This window comes from Pristiophorus japonicus, chromosome 9 (assembly GCF_044704955.1).
Source record: "Pristiophorus japonicus isolate sPriJap1 chromosome 9, sPriJap1.hap1, whole genome shotgun sequence".
Lineage (NCBI taxonomy): Eukaryota > Metazoa > Chordata > Chondrichthyes > Pristiophoridae > Pristiophorus > Pristiophorus japonicus.
The window spans coordinates 42,280,271-42,301,391 of NC_091985.1; the positions used below are offsets into that span (position 1 = coordinate 42,280,271).

The 21,121-nt window shown below is 45.6% G+C and overlaps 1 protein-coding gene across 6 annotated transcripts in view; it reads right to left on the reverse strand.

Moving 5' to 3' along the window:
- LOC139272595 (regulator of G-protein signaling 7) overlaps positions 1-21,121 on the reverse strand; it is a 733,921-nt gene that overhangs the window by 377,681 nt on the left and 335,119 nt on the right. Inside the window, exon 1 of one of the 6 annotated variants that reach the window (XM_070888675.1) lies at positions 2,502-2,586. The exons of the other annotated variants lie outside the window; for them this stretch is intronic. The gene's annotated coding sequence lies outside the window, so the exon portion shown is untranslated. Of the gene's footprint in view, positions 1-2,501; positions 2,587-21,121 lie in introns of those variants that run through there. 6 annotated transcript variants of the gene reach the window in all.

Here is a 21,121-nt window from a genome sequence, read left to right on the forward strand (position 1 = left end):
AGGGAAGGTCAGAGGCAATAGTGAAAATACAGCAAGGGGTAAGATTAGATGGCAAGATGGGCTTGGAAAAAAAGTGAAGAGGAAGAAGGACCAGACAGCTAGCATCCAATAGTTGTTGAAATTTGTGGTCTTTGCCACCTAAAAGGAAGAAAAATATGTTTTTGTTAAAGTGCCTGATGAGATGAAGGATAAATTGGAACAGAGGACCAGGACAGCTCTGAAATAAAATGAGTCGGTGTTGCTGAAAAGAAATGTCCAGAGCATGCATGTGGTGGAACATGGTGGATGGGGGGATTTCTCGAAGTGGTTGGAGTAACATTGACTATTACAGAGACAGTGGTGATTATGGCTGGATCTAAAACAAGAAGGGTGAAATTTAAGTTGGAGCTCAACCTCCCCACCACCTCTCTCAACCTGTCACTGTATCTATGTTATCAGATTACTTATCCAATACCCGATCTTGGATGAGCCACAATTTCCTTCAACTAAACATTGGGAAAGCCAAAGCCATTGGGCTAGATTTTACACTTTTGTGCAGATCACCCAAAAATGTGCAATATTTTTGGCGGGGGTGGTAAAAATGGGTTTTCAGATCGCCGGCTTGTCGCCGATTCTCAAAGCCCCTAGTCTCTCCATTTTTGAAATTGGGTGTTACCGCGAGCGATATGAAATGGGCGGTAGCATTAAATCTCTCTGACCTTCTGCCGTAGATTTACAATCTATATTAACGAGTTGGAAGAAGGGACAGAGTGCAACGTAGCCAAGTTTGCTGATGATACAAAGATGGGAGGAAAAGCAATGTGTGAGGAGGGCACAAAAAATCTGCAAAAGGACATAGACAGGCTAAGTGAGTGGGCAAACATTTGGCAGATGGAGTATAATGTTGGAAAGTGTGAGGTCATGCACATTGACAGAAAAAATCAAAGAGCAAGTTATTATTTAAATGGAGAAAGATTGCAAAGTGCTGCAGAGCAGCGGGACCTGGGGGTACTTGTGCATGAAACACAAAAGGTTAGTATGCAGGTACAGCAAGTGATCAGGAAGGCCAATGCAATCTTGGCCTTTATTGCAAAGGGGATGGAGTATAAAAGCAGGGAAGTCTTGTTACAGCTGTACAGGGTATTGGTGAGGCCACACCTGGAATACTGCGTGCAGTTTTGGTTTCCATATTTACGAAAGGATATACTTGCTTTGGAGGCAGTCCAGAGAAGGTTCACTAGGTTGATTCCGGAGATGAGGGGGTTGACTTATGAGGAAAGGTTGAGTAGGTTGGGCCTCTACTCATTGGAATTCATAAGAATGAGAGGTGATCTTATCGAAACGTATAAGATTATGAGGGGCTGGACAAGGTGGATAGAGAGAGGATGTTTTCACTGATGGGGGAGACTAGAACTAGAGGGCATGATCTTAGAATAAGGGACCGCCTATTTAAAACATAGATGAGGAGAAATTTCTTCTCTGAGGATTGTAAATCTGTGGAATTTGAGCTGTGGAAGCTGGGACATGGAATAAATTTAAGACAGAAATAGACAGTTTCTTAAACGATAAGGGGATAAGGGGTTATGGGGAGTGGGCAGGGAAGTGGAGCTGAGTCCATGATCAGATCAGCCATGATCTTATTGAATGTCGGAGCAGGCCGAGGGGCCGTATGACCTACTTCTGTTCCTATTTCTTATGTTTTTATGTAAAGTGTCGCTGTCCTTAGCAACAGCATGGCAATGCTCGATTCCCGCGATTCAGGAGGTCAAGGGGCATCATGACATGCGCAGAAGAGGAGACAGAGAGAGAGGGAGTGAAGGCATGTGTGGGTGTGGTGTGGCTGCTTTGGGTGGAAGGAGGGAGAGTTTAGAGCATTAGAGCAAATAGGAAAAGAAAAATTAGCTGTTACCAGCCAGATATTTGCCCAAATTTGATGATTATAATGGAGGGAGAGGAGGAGGCGTCACAGCATGCTGTGGAGACTGACGCTGGCGAGAGCAGTGAGCGAGGAGAGGAGCACACCATAGGGCGCAAAAGAGCCAGGAGGTTCTCGGACGAGGCAAATGCCTCCCTTCTGCAGGAGGTCGAGTTACGCCGGGGTGATTTGACACACGGAGGGCGTGGGAAGCCCACCCCAAAGGCCTACCAGAAGATATGGGCCGAAATAGCAGAGGTGGTCTCGTTGGCGACAAATGAGGTGCGTGAGGGCAACCAATGCTGCAAATGATGGAACTACCTTGTCAGACCCGCAAGAGTAAGTATTACATTTATTTACCTGTACGTATGTATATATATAATTTGATTTGTAACAGTCATGAGTGACTATCAGCAGATGTGAGGTCTTTCACTTTTACCAGGAATGTTGCAGTCAAGCCTATGGTCACGGTGCACATCTTTAGATAAAGAATGATAATTATCTTTATATTCATGATTACATGTGTCGGTTATGTGTTGTATCAGTCTCTGTGACAGTACCTAGCAATGATATCACGCAATGATCTCATGCCATGTCGTCCTGTTACCTTTTACAGAAGAAGCTATCAACGATGAGGTCCGTGCATAGGCAAACGGGTGAGGGGACACCAGTTCCCAGCGACATCACTGAGATGGAGGAGCGGGTGCTCACACTCCTGGGGAAGCACCCCCAGACGGCCACGCAAGCATCTGCAGACCCTGAAGTGATGAGACGTGAGTAAAGTTTACACCATTGCGTGATGTAAAGTCAATAGATGCCACAACCATTTATATCCAAACAATCATATATGATAGATGATTTCTAAAATTGTCCTATAAATAATGCTGGCCGAATGAAAATCACTGCAATGCAGAATGTGTTGATGGTCATGAAATGTGATGTCTGTGATGATTCTGATAGCGGTGGTGCTTTTGTCGTGCATATGCTGTGTGTAGCGCTGGAATCACCTTGCGACCCCAGCACCCCCTTCTCCTCTAATAACCTCATTTGTGTTTTGCAGCTCAGCCAGCAGCGCAGCCCCAGGCAAGACCATAGAGGCCAGAAGGTGGGGGCGCGGGGCCGGACTCGCCGGATGATCCTACATCTGGTGCTGAGGAGCACCAATTGTCACCCATCAATCCACTGGGTCAGTTCTTGACGGATGAGAGCACAGACTTCAAGGAACCTGCATCGCCACGCTCCAGACGCGTCGGGAGGCCTATAAAAGGCCCAACGTCATCAGGAGGCCGGCTGGTGCAGCTGCAGGGTGAGAAGGCAAAAAAAGTAGAAAGAAATCGAAGGGTGGGTGACATCACAGCCAAGGGGGTAAGTGATTGACTGGTGATTGGTGAGTAGTTTTTCTTTTTCTTTTCTTTATCAGTAGGTAACTTTTATCATTGTTGTTGTCTAATTAAGTTAATCTAGGGGTTAAGTCATGGCAGGAGAGCTCGGACACGTGGCATGCTCATCCTATGCTATGTGGGAACTCAGGGAAGCTTCCAGTGCCCCTGACAACTACATGTGCGGGAAGTGTATCCTGCTGCAGTTCCTTACAGATGCATTGCGGCACCGGAGCTGCACGTGGATTCACTCTGGAGCATCCACGATGCTGAGGATGCCGTGAATAGTATGATTAGTGAGTTGGTCATACCGCAGGTAAAGGTTACACAGACAGATAGCAGATGGGTAACCAACAGGAAGAGCGGTGGAAGGAAGGTAGTGCAGGGGTCCCCTGCGGTCATCCCCCTCCAAAACAGATACACCGCTCTGGATACTGTTGTTGGGGATGACTCATCAGGGGAAAGCAGCAGCAGCCAAGTTCATGGCACCATGGGTGGCTCTGCTGCACAGGAGGGCAGGAAAAAGAGTGGGAGAGCTATAGTGGTAGGGGATTCTATTGTAAGGGGAATAGATAGACATTTCTGCGGCCGCAATCAAGACTCTAGGATGGTATGTTGCCTCCCTGGTGCAAGAGTCAAGGATGTCTCGGAGCGGTTGCAGGACATTTTGGAGGGGGAGGGTGAACAGCCAGTTGTCATGGTGCAAATAGGTACCAACGATATAGGTTAAAAATGGGATGAGGTCCGACAAACTGAATTTAGGGAACTAGGAGTTAAATTAAAAAGTAGGACCGCAAAGGTAGTAATCTCAGGATTGCTACCAGTGCCATGTACGAGTCAGAGCTGGAATCGCAGGATAGCTCAGATGAATACGTGGCTTTACGAGTGCTGCAGAAGGGAGGGATTCAAATTCCTGGGACATTGGAACCGGTTCTGGGAGAGATGGGACCAGTACAAACTGGACATTCTGCACCTGGGCAGGACCGGAACCAGTGTCCTAGGGCGAGTGTTTGCTAGCACAGTTGGGGAGGGGTCAAACTGATGTGTCAGGGGGATGGGAACCTATGCAGGGAGACAGAGGGAAGCAGAATGGGGGCAGAAGCAAAAGATAGAAAGAAGAAAAGTAAAAGTGGAGGGCACAGAAACCCGAGGTAAAAATCAAAAAGGGCCACCTTGCAGCAAAATTCTAAAGGGGCAAGGTGTATTAAAAAGACAAGCCTGAGGGCTCTGTGCCTCAATGCGAGGAGCATTCGTAATAAGGTGGATGAATTAACTGCACAGGCAGCAACTAAGGAATATGATATAATTGGCATCACGGAGACATGGCCCCAGGGTGACCAAGGCTGGGAACTCAACATCCAGTGGTATTCAACATTTAGGAAGGATAGACAGAAAGGAAAAGGAGGCGGGGTGGCGTTGCTGGTTAAAGAGGAATTTAATGCAATAGTAAGGAGGGACATCAGCTTGGATGATGTGGAGTCGGTATGGGTGGAGCTGCGGAATACCAAAGGGCAGAAAACGCTAGTGGGAGTTGTGTACAGACCACCAAACAGTAGTAGTGAGGTTGGGGACAGCATCAAACAAGAAATAATGGATGTGTGCAATAAAGGTACAGCAGTTATCATGGGTGACTTTAATCGACATATTGATTGGGCTAACCAAACCGGTAGCAATGCGGTGGAGGAGGATTTCCTGGAGTGTATTAAGGATGGTTTTCGAGACCAATATGTCGAGGAACCAACTAGAGAATTAGCCATCCTAGACTGGGTGATGTGAAATGAGAAGGGACTAATTAGCAATCTTGTTGTGCGAGGCCCCTTGGGGAAGAGTGACCATAATATGGTAGAATTCTTTATTAAGATGGAGAGTGACATAGTTAATTCAGAAATTAGGGTCCTGAACTTAAGGAAAGGTAAATTCGACGGTATGAGGAACAGACTGGCAAATGATACTGAAAGGGTTGACGGTGGATAGGCAATGACAAACACTTAAAGATCACATGGATGAACTTCAACAATTGTACATCCCTGTCTGGAGTAAAAATAAAATGGGGAAGATGGCTCAACCGTGGCTAACAAGGGAAATTAAGGATAGTGTTAGATCCAAGGAGGAGGCATATAAATTGGCCAGAAAAAGCAGAAAACCTGAGGACTGGGAGAAATTCAGACTTCAGCAGAGGAGGACAAAGAATTTAATTAAGACTCGTCAGGGGAGGGCAGTAGCAGCCAAGTCCATGGCACCGTGGGTGGCTTTGCTGCACAGGAGGGCAGGAAAACGAGTGGGAGAGCTATAGTGATAGGGGATTCTATTGTAAGGGGAATAGATAGACGTTTCTGCGGCCGCAACCGAGACTCCAGGATGGTATGTTGCCTCCCTGGTGCAAGTGTCAAGGATGTCTCGGAGCAGGTGCAGGACATTTTGAAGGGGGAGGGTAAACAGCCAGTTGTCGTGGTGCATATAGGTGCCAATGATACAGGTAAAAAATGGGATGAGGTCCTTCAAGACGAATTTAGGGAGCTAGGAGCTAAATTAAAAAGTAGGACCTCAAAAGTAGTAATCTCTACCAGTGCCACGTGCTAGTCAGAGTAGGAATTGCAGGATAGCTCAGATTAATATGTGGTTTGAGGAGTGGTGCAGAAGGGAGGGATTCAAATTCCTGGGACATTGGAACCGGTTCTGGGGGAGGTGGGACCAGTACAAACCGACGGTCTGCACCTGGGCAGGACCGGAACCAATGTGTTATGGGGAGTGTTTGCTAGTGCTGTTGGGGAGGGGTTAAACTAATATGGCAGGGGGATGGGAACCTATGCAGGGAGACAGAGGGAAGTAGAATGGGGGCAGAAGAAAAAGATAGAAAGAAGAAAAGTAAAAGTGGAGGGCAGAGAAACTTAAGGCAAAAAGCAAAAAGGGCCTCATTACAGCAAAATTCTAAAGTGGCAAAGGGTGTTAAAAAGACAAGCCTGAATGTTCTGTGCCTCAATGCGAGGAGTATTCGGAATAAGGTGGACGAATTAACTGCACAGATAGCAGTTAAGGGATATGATGTAATTGGCAGCACGGAGACATGTCTCCAGGGAGACCAAGGCTGGGAACTCAATATCCAGAGGTATTCAACATTTAGGAAGGATAGACAGAAAGGAAAAGGAGGTGGAGTGGCGTTGCTGGTTAAAGAGGAAATTAATGCAATAGTAAGGAAGGACATTAGCTTGGATGATGTGGAATCTGTATGGGTGGAGCTACGGAATACCAAAAGGCAGAAAACGCGAGTGGGAGTTGTGTACAAACAGTAGTAATGAGGATTGGGACAGCATTAAACAAGAAATTAGGGATGCGTGCAATAAAGGTTCAGCAGTTATCATGGGCGACTGTAATCTACATATTGACTGGGCTAACCAAACTGGTAGCAATGCGATGGAGGAGGATTTCCTGGAGTGTTTTAGGGATGGTTTTCTAGACCAATATGTCGAGAAACCAACTAGAGGGCTGGCCATCCTAGACTGGGTGATGGTAATGAGAAAGGACTAATTAACAATCTTGTTGTGCGAGGTCCCTTGTGTAAGAGTGACCATAATATGGTAGAATTCTTTATTAAGATGAAGAGTGACACAGTTAATTCAGAGACTAGGGTCCTGAACTTGGGGAAAGGTAACTTCAATGGTATGAGACGTGAATTGGCTAGAATAGACTTGCGAGTGATACTTAAAGGGTTGATGGTGGATAGGCAATGGCAAACATTTAAAGATCACATGGATGAACTTCAACAATTGTACATCCCTGTCTGGAGTAAAAATAAAACGGGGAAGGTGACTCAACCGTGGCTAACAAGGGAAATTAAGGATAGTGCTAAATCCAAGGAAGTGGCATATAAATTGGCCAGAAAAAGCAGCAAACCTGAGGACTAAGGGAATTTTGTAATTCAGCAGAGGAGGACAAAGGGTTTAATTAGGAGGGGGAAAATAGAGTATGAGAGGAAGCTTGCTGGGAACATAAAAACTGACTGCAAAAGTTTCTATAGATACACGAAGAGAAAAAGATTAGTGAAGACAAACGTGGGCTCCTTGCAGTCAGATTCAGGTGAATATATAATGGGGAACAAAGAAATGGCAGACCAGTTGAACAAATACTTTGGTTCTGTCTTCACAAAGTAAGACACAAATAACCTTCTGGAAATACTAGGGGACCGAGGGTCGAGTGAGAAGGAGGAATTGAAGGAAATCCTTATTAGGCGGGAAATTGTGTTTGGGAAATTGATGCGATTGAAGGCCGATAAATCCCCGGGGCCTGATAGTCTGCATTCCAGAGTACTTAAGGAAGTGGCCGTAGAAGTAGTGGATGCATTGGTGATCATTTTCCAACATTCTATCGACTCTGGATCAGTTCCTATGGACTGGAGGGTAGCTAATGTAACCCCACTTTTTAAAAAAGGAGAGAGAAAACGGGGAATTAGAGACCAGTTAGCCTGACACCAGTAGTGGGGAAAATGTTGGAATCAATTCTTAAAGATGAAATAGCAGCGAATTTGGAAAGCAGTGATAGGATCGGTCCAAGTCAGCATGGATTTATGAAAGGTAAATCATGCTTGACAAATCTTCTAGAATTTTTTGAGGATGTAACTAGCAGAGTGGACAAGGGAGAACCAGTGGATGTGGTGTATTTGGACTTTCAAAAGGCTTTTGACATGGTTCCACACAAGAGATTCGTGTGCAAAATTAAAGCACATGGTATTGGGGGTAATGTACTGACGTAGATAGAGAACTGGTTGGCAGACAGGAAGCAGAGAGTCGGGATAAACGGCTCCTTTTCAGAATGGCAGGCAGTGACTAGTGGGGTGCCGCAGGGCTCAGTGCTGGGACCCCAGCTATTTACAATATACATTAATGATTTAGATGAAGGAATTGAGTGTAATAGCTCCACGTTTGCAGATGACACTACGACGGGTGGCGGAGTGAGCTGTGAGGAGGATGCTAAGCAGCTGCAGGGTGACTTGGACAGGTTAGGTGAGTGCGGAAATGCATGGCAAATGCAGTATAATGTGGATAAATGTGAGGTTATCCACTTTGGTGGCAAAAACAGGAAGGCAGAATATTATCTGAATGGCGGCAGATTAGGAAAAGGGGTGGTGCAACGAGACCTGGGTGTCATGGTACATCAGTCATTGAAAGTTGGCATGCAGGTACAGCAGGCGGTGAAGAAGGCAAATGGTATGTTGGCCTTTATAGCTAGGGAATTTGAGTATAGGAGAAAGGAGGTCTTACTGCAATTGTACAGGGCCTTCCTTGGTGAGGCCTCACCTGGAATATTGTGTTCAGTTTTAGTCTCCTAATCTGAGGAAGGACATTCTTGCTATTGAGGGAGTGCAGCGAAGGTTCATCAGACTGATTCCCGGGATGGCAGGACTGACATATGAGGAGAGACTGGATCGACTAGACCTGTATTCATTGGAGTTTGGAAGGATGAGAGGGGATCTCATAGAAACTTATAAAATTCTGATGGGACTGGACAGGTTAGATGCTGGAAAAATGTTCCCGATGTTGGGGATGTCCAGAACCAGGGGACACAGTCGAAGGATAAGGGTAAGCCATTTCGGACTGAGATGAGGAGAAACTTCTTCACTCAGAGTTGTTAACCTGTGGAATTCCCTACCACAGAGAGTTCTTGATGCCAGTTCATTGGATGTATTTAAGCGGGAGTTAGATATGGCCCTTACAGCTAAAGGGATCAAGGGGTATGGAGAGAAAGCAGGAAATGGGTAATGAGGTGAATGATCAGCCATGATCTTATTGAATGGTGGTGCAGGCTCCATGGGCCGAATGGCCTACTCCTGCACCAATTTTCAATGTTTCTATTCCATCCCATTTGTCCCCAGAACGGCGCTGACCCCGCGGAGGTTTCGTGGATGCGGCAGGTCTGATCCACAAGCGACACATGAGAGCGGACAGATGGTACAGTTGTCCAGGAGGAGTGTAGACATTGGTGACCAGATCCTCGATGCATGGGGAGCATATCCCGACAGCTGGCCACCATGACTGAGTACTTTCCACGGATAGTGGAGACCCTGGAGGCGATAGCCAGGAACTCTGTTGGCACAGGCCTCCCAGTGGTCCCGGAGCGCAGCACTCCACCCCTAGGTTCCACACAACCATTGCAAACAACAGATGAGAGGCAGGACCAAGATCCTGCTTCTGGATCAGGGAATGTTCCTCCCTCGGCAACCCCCGCTCCCGTACCCGTCCAACCACTACCTCTACCTTCATCCCCCCCCAATGAGGCAGCGTCTGAGTAGCTCTTCGGCCAGGCAGCGTGGAGCGAAGAGGGAAAGGGGTAGAGGTGGGGAGAAGAAGGGGAGAGGGGAAGGAAAGTGAGGTGCATGTGCGCAGGTGATGGCTGTGCTTTATCTCCATCTGGGTGTATGCAATTTGTTGTAATGTATGGGGGAGGCGGCCACCCTCCTGCTTTGCATTTGTATTCTGTGTTGCTTGACATGTTGACCATTTGATTGATGTCAATGGTGGAAAAAGTGGGGTGTGGGTGGGGGTGGGGTGTTTTTGGCCCTGATACTTATGATTTCAGACCAATGTTCGTATAAAAAAATGTTGTTCAACATAACCTTATTGCGCATTGTCTCAGATAGCTGGACCGTTAACACACTGGTGATTCCTTAACATGAAAGGGTTAAATAAAACTTAACTTCAATCAACTTAAGCTTTAACTGACACCAAGGTGATGCCCACCATTGATTTCTGAGCTGCACACACACAGCAGTGCGTCAGCGTTGTCACTCACAGCAACGTTCTTTCTGGCAAATCGTTCAGTTATCAGCTCCTGACGTAAGAGTCTTGCAGCTATGTAGCCACCATGGGCCCTTTCCTGCGGTCTGGAGGGAGGCGTAGGCATGGTTGCTGTAAAGTCCTTACTCTACAGCATGAAACCACACGAGGCACATTCTGGGAACAAGGTCACTCTGTGACCTTAACTCTTTATTCACAGGACTCCAAGTGATGACCCTGCATGGGTCCTCCCTTTTTATACCTGTGAGATCAGGTAAGGAATGTCTCCCACAAGTTCACCTCTTGTGGTCAAGGTGTGCATCTAGGTTGAGTGTATACAGTAACACAATGGTGTTACATTGTGGTTACATACATGAGAGTTGTATAACCAGCCTGATTGTCTGGCCCTAGGTCAGTGGCCAGCCCCTCGTCCTCCTCTTCCTCCCTCTCCTGAGGTGGAGCATCAGTCCCTTCTGGCAATTCTTGTCCCCTCCTGTTAGCCAGGTTGTGCGGCATGGAGCACACAACCACGAATTTAGCCACTTACTTAGGGTTGTATTGTAGCTCCCCTCCTGAGTGGTCCAGGCATCTAAAGCGCTGCTTAAGCACAGTTATTGTTTCTGGGCCACATTGCTTGTATCTCTGTGGCTCTGGTTGTATCACTTCTCGGCCTCGGTGTGGGTGTCATGCAGGGGGGTCATCAGCCAGGTCGCTAGGCCATATCGGTTGTCACCAAGCATCCAACATTGTCCTTGTGGCTGACTCTTAAACATGTCAGAGAAAGCACTCTTACGCAGGATGTGACCTTCATCGAAGCTGCCCGGACATGTGGCATTCACTGCCATTATGATCTGGTTGTGGTCGACAACTAGTTAGACCTTCAGGGAATTGAAATCCTTTTCTGTTACGAAAAAGCTCTGGGTCCTGAGAAGGTGCCGCATGGTGATGTGAGTGCACTGTATTGCTCCCTGCACCCTGGGAACTTAGCAATGTGGTAGAATGCTCCAGCCCTGTTAGTCTGAGCCGCTGTGGTCATGGGAAAGCTGATGAAGTCCATCCTACGCGCATACAGAGCCTCCGTGACTGTCTAATGCAGCGATGGGTGGCACGGTGAGACAAAGGGGAAATCTCGACCACGGAGGCCCGAAAGAAACCGGACGCGTAGAAAGACAGTGACCTTGACCTCGACCGACACTGATGTCCTGATGGCAGGCTGCATATGTGGCCTGATGAGCTTGCATATTTCATTGATCACCATCTTGTGGAAGCAGAGTCTCCAAAGGCAGGTGTGCTCGGACACGTCGAGGTAAGACCTCTTCCCCTTGTAAGTGCGGGGTGTATATGGTCTGGACCTCCTCCGCATTCTGGCATGTCTTAAATTGGGCACGTAATGATGTGCATTAGACATTGAGCCATTTGCACTCTGCAGCATCTGCATATTAATCGATGCAGGCTGAGAAATGACTGGCCCCATTGCAATGAAAGTATAATAGCGATTGATCAGAAGCAATAATTTCCTCACTAAAATACACCTACAGTAAACCCCCAATAGTCCAGAGTCTGAAAATATGTCTGTTGAGATGGTCACTTCACCTGAGAAGAACTCCAGAATCAATCCAAACTCCCCCAAAGTTGAAGCGGCCTTTTGAATGAAGCGACCTGCAATTGTAAAAATGGCGCCCACACCGCTGTGATTCGTTCAGAACAGTTCCACCTTTTCTGAGCGGTGTTTTGGGCGAGCGATATTGTGGGCGAGATGTGTGTGAGGTGGTGAAAGCGATGCTGGCCGATCTCCTGGGCATTAGTTTCGGCAAATGTGATCTTTACGACAAAAAAAAGTGGGCGGTCGGTATTATTGAATCTCGCCGTTAATTACATGCAGAAAATAACGCTGGGCGATATTATGGCCGTTGGTTTTGCACATGGGGAAAGTAACGCTCGCCAATAAGTGTCCGAAAAATTGGCATCAGTTTCCATTTTGTAGCTAAATGGGCGATATCTGGGCGTTATACCTCATTTCAGCGGTAAAATGGACTTTAACTGGGCGTTATGCATGCAAAAAAAGTGTAAAATCTAGCCTACTGTCTTTACTCCTGCCACAAACTTTGTGCTCTTGTTACTGATTCCATCCCCCTTTCCAGCCACTGTCTTCAGCTGAACCAGACTGTTTGCAACCACAGCATCCTATTCAACTTCGGAGCTTTAAACTACATATTCAATCCATCACAAAGACCACCTACTTCAAATTCTAACCTCGGCTATTTCCATCCCTACCTCAGCTATTGAAACCCTCATCCATGCTTTTACATAGAATTACATAGAATTTACAGCACAGAAACAGGTGCCCAACAAGTCAATGGGCTAGATTTTCCATTATTTTTGCCTGCATACCGCCCACTTAACATCCATTTTAACGCTGAAATGAGGTTTAACGCCCATATATCGCCCATTTAGGCACAAAATGGAAACTGACGCCTATTTCTCAGTCACTTATCGGCGAGCGTTACTTTCGGCATGTGCGTAACGGCGAGAAAAAATAATACCGCCCACCCACTTTTTTGGGGCGGAATCATCAGAACGGGCGAACCCAACGCCCATAATATCGCCAGCGTTACTTTCGGCACGTAATTAATGCCGAGATTTAATAATACCTACCGCCCACTGTTTTTTGTCGTAAAGATCACATTTGCCGAAACTAACGCCCAGTATATCGTCCATTCTTACTTTCGGCACCTCGCACACATCTCACCGACAATATCGCTTGCCAACAAAAACGCTGTGAAAAAGTTGAACTGACCGGAACTACTCACAGCGGTATAGACACCATGTTCTAAATCGCAGGTCGCATCATTTAAAAGGCTGCTCTGCTTCAACCTCGGGGAGTTTGGATGTACTCTGGAGGTGTTTTGAGGTGATGTGAACATCTTATCAAACATCTCATCATACTGTGGACAATTGGAATTTGCTAGGTGTCTTAGTGGGGACATTCATTCTTTGTGAATAATTGGTGTAAAACAGATAGCTATTGGAATGGGGCCTGTCATTTCTCACCCTCTCTTGATGACCACGCGCATGCTGCAGACTAGAGATGGCATAAGGTACATTCGACAGCATCATGTGCCCAGTGTAAGATGTGCCAGACTGATGAGGAGGACCAGACGTTACACCCCCTGCAAGTACAGGGAGAAGCGGTCTTACCTCAACTTGTGCGACATCACCTGCCTTCAGAGACTGCGCTTCCACAAGGAGGTTATCAGTGAGATATGCCAGCTCATCAGGGGAGATCTGCAGCCTGCCAGCACCATCAGGACTGCACTCTCCGTCGAGGTCAAGGTCACCGCGGCGCTGTCGTTCTACGCATCGGGTTCCTTTCAGGCCTCAGCCGGCGACATTTGCGCTAGATCTCAGCAGGCCACACATTGCTGCATTAGATAGGTCACTGAAGCCCTGTACGCACGCAGGAGGGACTTTATCAGCTTCCCTATAACCAGGGAGGCTCAGACTGAGAGGGCTTTAGGATTCTACCGAATTGCTAACTTCCCCAAGGTGCAGGGGGCAATAGACGTTACGCACATCGTGATGCGGGCACTTTTTCAGAATGCAGAAGTTTTCAGGAACCGCAAGGGATTCTACTCCCTGAATGTGCAACTCATTGTCGAACAACAGCAAATTATTATGGCAGTGAATGCTAAATTTCCGGGCGCCCCAGCCCACAACAAATTTAGCACATTTACATCATTACGATGGTTCCCATTTCCCGCAAAACAGAACACAAATGCAAACCAACAAGGTAGCCCTCTCACCCCTTTCCCCCGACCCTCTCACCAAAATAGCAGCAGGAACCTAAAAATATGCCCTAGACAACACCTGCAGCCTTCCCCCTATCGGCTTCTCCTCCCCACCTCTCTTCCCCTTCCCCTCCTGACTCCAAGCCGCCTGGCCAAGGACCTCCTGAGGCGATGCTTCATTGGGGTGGGGAGGCGGGGGGGGGGGGGGGAATGACAGCGGGACCGCTGCTTGGACGGATATGGGAGAGGACGGTCCTGAGGTGGGAAAGTGCTCCGAGCCAGAAGCACTGTTCCTTCTGGCTCTCGTGTCGTTGGCAATGGGGATGCGGCACCTTGGGGTGCAGTGGCGTGCTCAGGGACCACTGGGAGCCCTCTGACACCAGTGTTCCTGGCTAACAGCTCCAGGGCCTCCTCCATCCCTTCCAGGTTATCGATTATTTGTTGGACAAAAACTCGGTGCCAACTACGTTCTTAGTGCTTAGTAAGCTTTTTGCTGCTGGTGAATCTCCCTCGTGCCTCCCACAACAGCCAAACAAGCACACACCACACCCACACACGCTTTCAGTCCCTCTCTGCTCCCTCTCTCTCTGTCTCCTCTTCTGCGCATGTAATGATGACTCCTGACCTCTGAATCGTGAGAACTGAGCATTACCATGCCGGCAGAAGATCAGAGAGATTTAACGCTAACGCCCGTTTCAGATCGCTCGCGGTAACGCCCAATTTTAAAAACGGAGACTAGAGGCTTTGAAAATGGGTGACAAGCCGGCGATCTGAAACCCCATTTCTACCACCCACGCCGGAAATAACGCCAATTGTTGGGTGATCTGCACAAAAGTGCAAAATCTAGCCCTGTCTATGTTTATGCTCCACATAAGCCTTCTCCCACCCTACTTCATTTAACTCTATCAGCATAACCTTCTATTCCTTTCTCCTTCATGTATCTATCTAGCTTCCTCTTAAATGCATTTATGCTATTCACATCAACTACTCCCTGTGGTAGTATGTTCCAAATTCTAACTACTCTCTGTGTAAAGAAGTTTTTCCTGAATTCCCTATTGGATTTATTAGTGACTATCTTATATTCCCCCCACAAGCAGAAACATTTTCTCTACGTCTATCCGATCATACCCCTTTACAATTTTAAACACCCACATTAGGTCACTTCCTCAGCCTTCTCTTGTCTAGAGAATAGAGCTCCAGCCTGTTCAGCCTTTCTTGAGAGTTATAATCTCTCAGTTCTGGTATTATCATCCTTGGAAATCTTTTTGCTTCTTCTACAGTACATCTACATCCTTTTTGTAATATGTAGACCATTCGTCTGCTCCAGACTCTACTATCCTAATGATCTCCTGGCCCGCTTCCTATTTTCCACCCCTTGGTAAACTTTATTGCATCCAAAAATCTGTTGCCCATGTCGCATCCCGCATCAAGTTCTACTCATCTATCACCCATGAACTCACTGACCACATTCTCAGCTTCATATTCAAACCCTTTCATGTGTTCGCCTCTTCCTATCTCTAACCTCCTTCAGCCCGACAATCCCTACCCCTGAACTGTCCGTTCCTCTTATGCAACCACTTCCTCTTCAAGCCACCATTGGCCGCCGTTCCTTCAGCTGCCATAATCTGGAACTCACTCCACCTTCCTCGTCTCATTCCAGGAGCTTGTTAAAACTCATCTGTTTAACCAAGTTTTTTGTCACTACTCTGAATATCTTCTTCTTTGGCTCTGTGAATTACCTTTGAGAGGTTTTATCAATGTTAAAGTTTTGTTGTAGTGTAACATTAGTAGCAAAATAGTATAAGGAAATGCTGGATAAATTTCCCCTCCCAAGGCCACTCTCAGAGCGCTCCCGGCCCCGCACTAAAGTTGGCGAGGATCCTGTTTTTGCGCCGCAAAACTAGTACAACGCCTCCCTTTGCGCTGCGCACCCGGTGCAAGGCCCAAATGACGAAAGTTGCTCCACAAAGCGCAAACGTTAATCGGGCGGTAAATTTTCCACCCCGCCTCAGTTTTCGCCGCGAAAACGGCAAAGCCGAAAATCCAGCCTTATAGGTTTATGTTTCCTAGGAACTTGGAATGGCAGTGATGACATCCAGTACAGATTGAAAGTGACAAATTGAAAGTGACAGATTGAATCAATTCCATAAGAATCTCCCGTGTAAGAAATGCCATATTTGATGCTTGAATATGTGCTGGGGAAGTAAACTCAGGTGCAATTTCAATAGTCAGTGAGGTTGCAAGGGCTGCAAGTGTTCCAAGGAATACCCCAACCTTAACCAAGGCAAGATTTGGATGGTTGGAAATTAATGGCCCGGATTTTACAGGGCCTATGACTACATAATCGTAAATGCCCCACAAGTTCCGGGTTTCCGTGTCCACTGCGCATGCGCGAAAACCTGGAACTTGCGAGTTGTCAAGTTTCAGCTTGACAGATCATCTGCATGCATAAGAAATGGACATTTGCTGGCAAAGAATTGGGCTATTTGCCCAACTACTGCCTAGCAAATGTCCACAAAGCTCTTATGCCTGGTAAAAGCAGGCCTAGGGTCTTTTACTAGCATATGGGTTTAAATAAATATTAAAATACATTTATAAAAATCATTTAACCATTCAAAAACTTTAAAATTAGTTTAGGTTATTTTTGGTCCCTTTAAATATTAAAAAATTATTTATTTTTCAATAATTAAACATTGAAAACAACATTTTAATTTTAAGAGGGGGAAATTGCGGCCGGAGGCTTCCTTCGTACAAGCGCCTCCAACCCAAAAAAAATCTACGAAACTACTTGATGGTCCCGGACGAACGTAGGATCCTGGTCGGAGGTCTAGATTTGTTGCACAGCGCATGGGAAGAGGTCTTTCAGGTACGTAACATACATGCTGGAGTCAGCCTGGACCACCAATCACTAGGTAGTAGTCTCATTGATAAAAATGGCAACTTTGTTTGTACGAGTTCCCATTACTATCAATTGAGAAAATAAACCTAAAACATTGAAAGACAGCATAATAAATAAAGCACCTCACATATTTAAAATTAATTGAAATTAAATGTAATTAAATGTTCTAGAAATTTTTTTTTAATATGGTTAAAAATAAACTTACTTTAATGGACAGGGTTTTTAATATAAAAATGAATGTTTAAATTTAATTTTTATAGATTTTAAAAGTGTTACACTGATAAAAGTAACCTAATTGCCTGCTTTTAGCAGATGTAAAAGTTTGAAGGACATTCGCTGGGCATGAGTTGGACAAATAGCCCAATCTCTCTCGTGCGGATGTCCTTCCCCCGGAGATGAGGAGGATCTGTTCGGAGAAATCTTGACAGATCAGAAAAGCTGGATCTCGGCGCACGCACATCGCGGCCCAAAAACAGTTTTTTGCGAGGCCTCGCCAGGTCTGTGCGCACTTCATACAGCAAGGCTGCAATTTTCGGCCCAAATTGGATTGTAATTGATTTTAAACATGATGATTTATTTTTATTTGTGTGAAAATATATTTTTAAGTGATTCGTATTATGCTTATGGGGATTCCATACGTATATGGAATCCCTATAAGCATAATGGGAATCCCCCTTTGTGATTGGTTGGGCCGGCCCACGTGACCCCAAGGACGCTTGCAAACCACATGCGTCCCTGGGTTACATGGATTTTTCCGCAGGCATGTGCCTGCAGGCCCTGGATCGCACGAGTCCGAAGATACGGAGACACCAGGTAGGTGCGTACTTTTCATGCGGATCGAAGGCATTCACCTTCAACCGACCACAATGATCCAATGTAAATCAACCTAGTTTAGACAATTCAGATTCCAAACTTATTCAAAAGTTCATTTATAGTCTTTAACTGCAATTTAAAAAAATTATATATATTATGGGGTAGAAATTAGTGCGTGAAAACCAACAGAGGCAACGTCTGACAAGCCAAAATTGATTCGTCAGAGTACCACCTGAAATTGGTCCACATGCGACATCAGGACACGACTGGCGTGCTGGGGACATTAAGGAGGCAGGACCAATGAGAACAAAAAGTTGGCTGGCGGCGACACCGGCACTGGCTCATGGCGAGTCCATGGGGGGAGCAAACTGGGAGAGGACCGAGCAGTAGCTGGCTGCAGTTTCAATATTGGAGGAGTACTCTTGCTCCTTCTGGCTCCACATTCAGGTAAGACATTTTCTTTTACTTACTTTTTGTGGTTCCTTTAAGGACCACTGGTTTGGCTGCTTTAGGTCTAAGATTGTCATCGAATATGCTGAACACAGTGTGAATGTTTAAAAATGTATAGAGACATTGAAGTTGAGAACGTGGGAATTGTATAGGGACAGTATAAGCTAACAAAGAATTCATGGAGGAATAGCCATGACATCTCAGACTCGAGACTGCGAAATGTTACAACACTAACACATATTGAAACAAAACCCACAGCTTGCAGAAAAACCTCAAGGTCTTATTAAATCATGTTATTAACCTGAAACATTAACAGAAGGTCTTTGTTTAAAATCAGACCATACTTAGGTTGGCTTATGAGTGGACAAAGGGAAAGAGGGATCAAAAGGGATAGGCTGAACTAGGATGTCACTCTAGCCCTATCTTGTTATCTTTTGCCGAAAATGTATAACCGTCGTCCCTTTACAATGTAACGTCACTTTGTCCGTAGGAAGTGGGTGCGATCTATCAGAGTTGCATTCCTTCTGTCTGATAAGGTCCCCGATCGGGATTTGCTTTTTAAAATAAAAGCTTGCTTTGTTTAAAGCACAATCGGTATTCGACTCAGTGATTTCACTGAACCAGATTGAGGGAAAAGAATCCAGTAATCAACATTTGGTGTCAGAAGTGGGATCTCAACGGACGACTGCCGAAAACTTGCGAATTAAGAGCCAGACTAGCCTTGGACGAGACGAGGGGAAAGTGGCCACTGGAGTGAGTATGATTTCAATACTGCTCCAGTTTCCCCCGGTTTCAAAAGTCTGAGGAAAGTTTAGCCACTCGCTGGTTCTCAGGTAGTGTCTGAACGAGATCCAGGACAATCTGGTGAATACCTATCAAACTTAGAATAGGGATAGAGATAGGGAAATTGCGCGGTGACGCAAACCAAGCGGCGACTCGGAAAGATAGGTTAGAATAGGTAAGTCTGCCTGGGTTCGAGGCCCAGAGCCTGCCTGGGTTCGAGGCCCAGTGTCTGTGTGGGTTCGAGGCCCAAGTAAAACCGCGCGGCAACGCGGAGAGAGAGAGAGAGAATCGCGCGAACCGCTTAGGGAAACGCGTAGGTTAGGGAATTACATAAAATTAAACTGCGGGACTACCCGGGACTGTGTAAATTTTAAATTGTACTTACGCCAGGTACAGCGTCGATCTTGTATATCACTTGGTCCGCCTAGGCTCTGGGTAAGATAACTGAAACCACCACGGGGCAACGTGGAGACAATCAAGTCTAATTAGGACCCTGATCCAACGTGCGGCGACACAGGATGGGTAATTTAGATAAAACTATGAATTCCCTGAAAGGTCATGGATCCAAAAATTAATAGGAAAGAAGAGAGACTCTTGTGAACGTCTGTTTTAAATGAGAAATGCTTGTGTGATTTTTACTGTGAAAAAAAAAAGCCGGGGAGTTATGGTTTGTTTTAGCTCCACCCACTTTTTCAAACAGAATGAAAGTTTTTTTAACCCTTCGTAGTGTTGTCCTGTATGTGGGAAGTTTAAGAGTGTGAACCTTATTGAATTACAAAGTTTGAATCGGGATTTTGAGATATTCAGAGAAGGCACAGAAAATACTGAGATGGATTCAAAAAAAATTATTATTATATTAAATCTGCAGTTTAGAAGAGATAGTATAACACGACTTTGAGGCTGGAACAATTGAGATAACGAAAAGCAGTCCACAGCCTACATGCCAGACTTCCCTCTAGTTATGGAAAAGACGAAAAAAAAGATGTAACGTACTAAATAGGTGCTGAAAGAAAAAAAAAATGTGTTCTGAGATTTTAAATTATGAGAAAAGTTCCATTGCGGTCTGGAAGAATAAATGCATCACTTCTGTTGATTTGGCAGAAAAACTCCATTAAATTAGGGCTTTCATTGACAGAAAGAGGACATATTAAAAACCGTAGACGTCTTAAAGAAAAAGATGCGCGCACGAAAAACGTACTAAGAGATCCGCTGGGACCTCTGAGAAAGGTATCGATAGACTACGGAGTTAAAATGGTTGGCTTTGCATCGACCGAGGCTGATGACGAAAATTGAATTTCAGTAAACAAATAGCTAAAAAAAATGTGTGGTCTCGTTTTAAATCAATTTAACAAATATCTTTGGCAAGTACTTGAATAAGAAGTTAAAAAATATTGGAGTTTAATCAAATGCTGCCTTTCCTGATGAAAATATTTTTTTTTCAGATGGTTACGTGAAGTCACGTAATTACATCAGGTCTTCTTACAAACCTGTAAAGGAGTTAACCCTTTCCATTGACAGCCGTTTCATACTGAACATTATCAATTTGGATTTCTTAATAGAAAAAAGACTCACCTAACAGAGGAATGGTGCGATAGTCAGAATAAAAATAAAAACAGAACAAGCTTATGTAATAATACTTGCCTGATACAATAAAGAAATAGATACTCAAACAAAACAAATTGAAGAGTTAAAAGGCTAAGATTAATAAGCTGAAAGGGATCCACAAACCCAACTTAACCCTGACCTCCGATTTCATGGAGTGACCTCGACATGCATGGATATAATGCAGAATCAAGGGACCTGTGGGCCCTGGTAAAGCAAACCCTGAGCCCAACTGAGCATGCCCGATTTCTAACTCACCTAGGACGTGCTACTCATGATGCATTGTTGGTTGCTCACCCTAATGATGTCCAGGATCGCCTAAATGCTATCTTTAATGCTCTCACCACGACCCTTCAGAAGCCCATCAGTATGGCCGCAGTATTAGAAACTAAACCCAAACGAGAAGAAACTGCCGATGAATTCATGGAAAGATTTATTGAAATATACGGAAGTCAATCAGGAGATAATGCCTTCAGGGCAGGAGAGGATTCTCCTCAATTCTGCGCTATCCTACTTCAGTGCCTGCCCTATTCGATTGCTCACGCTATCCGGACAAATAATATGAATTGGGCAGATAACAGTAAAGCCCAGATGGAAAGGGCGGTTAAATATTATTGGCAGGAAAAGAAATGAGAGGGGGGAGGTGCGCCCCCAACCCGGGTCAAGACAAAATACGTGACTAGAAAGGAAGAGCCACCTCGGGTGGAAGGACCAAAACCAGACCCAAGGGGATACCAGATGGAACC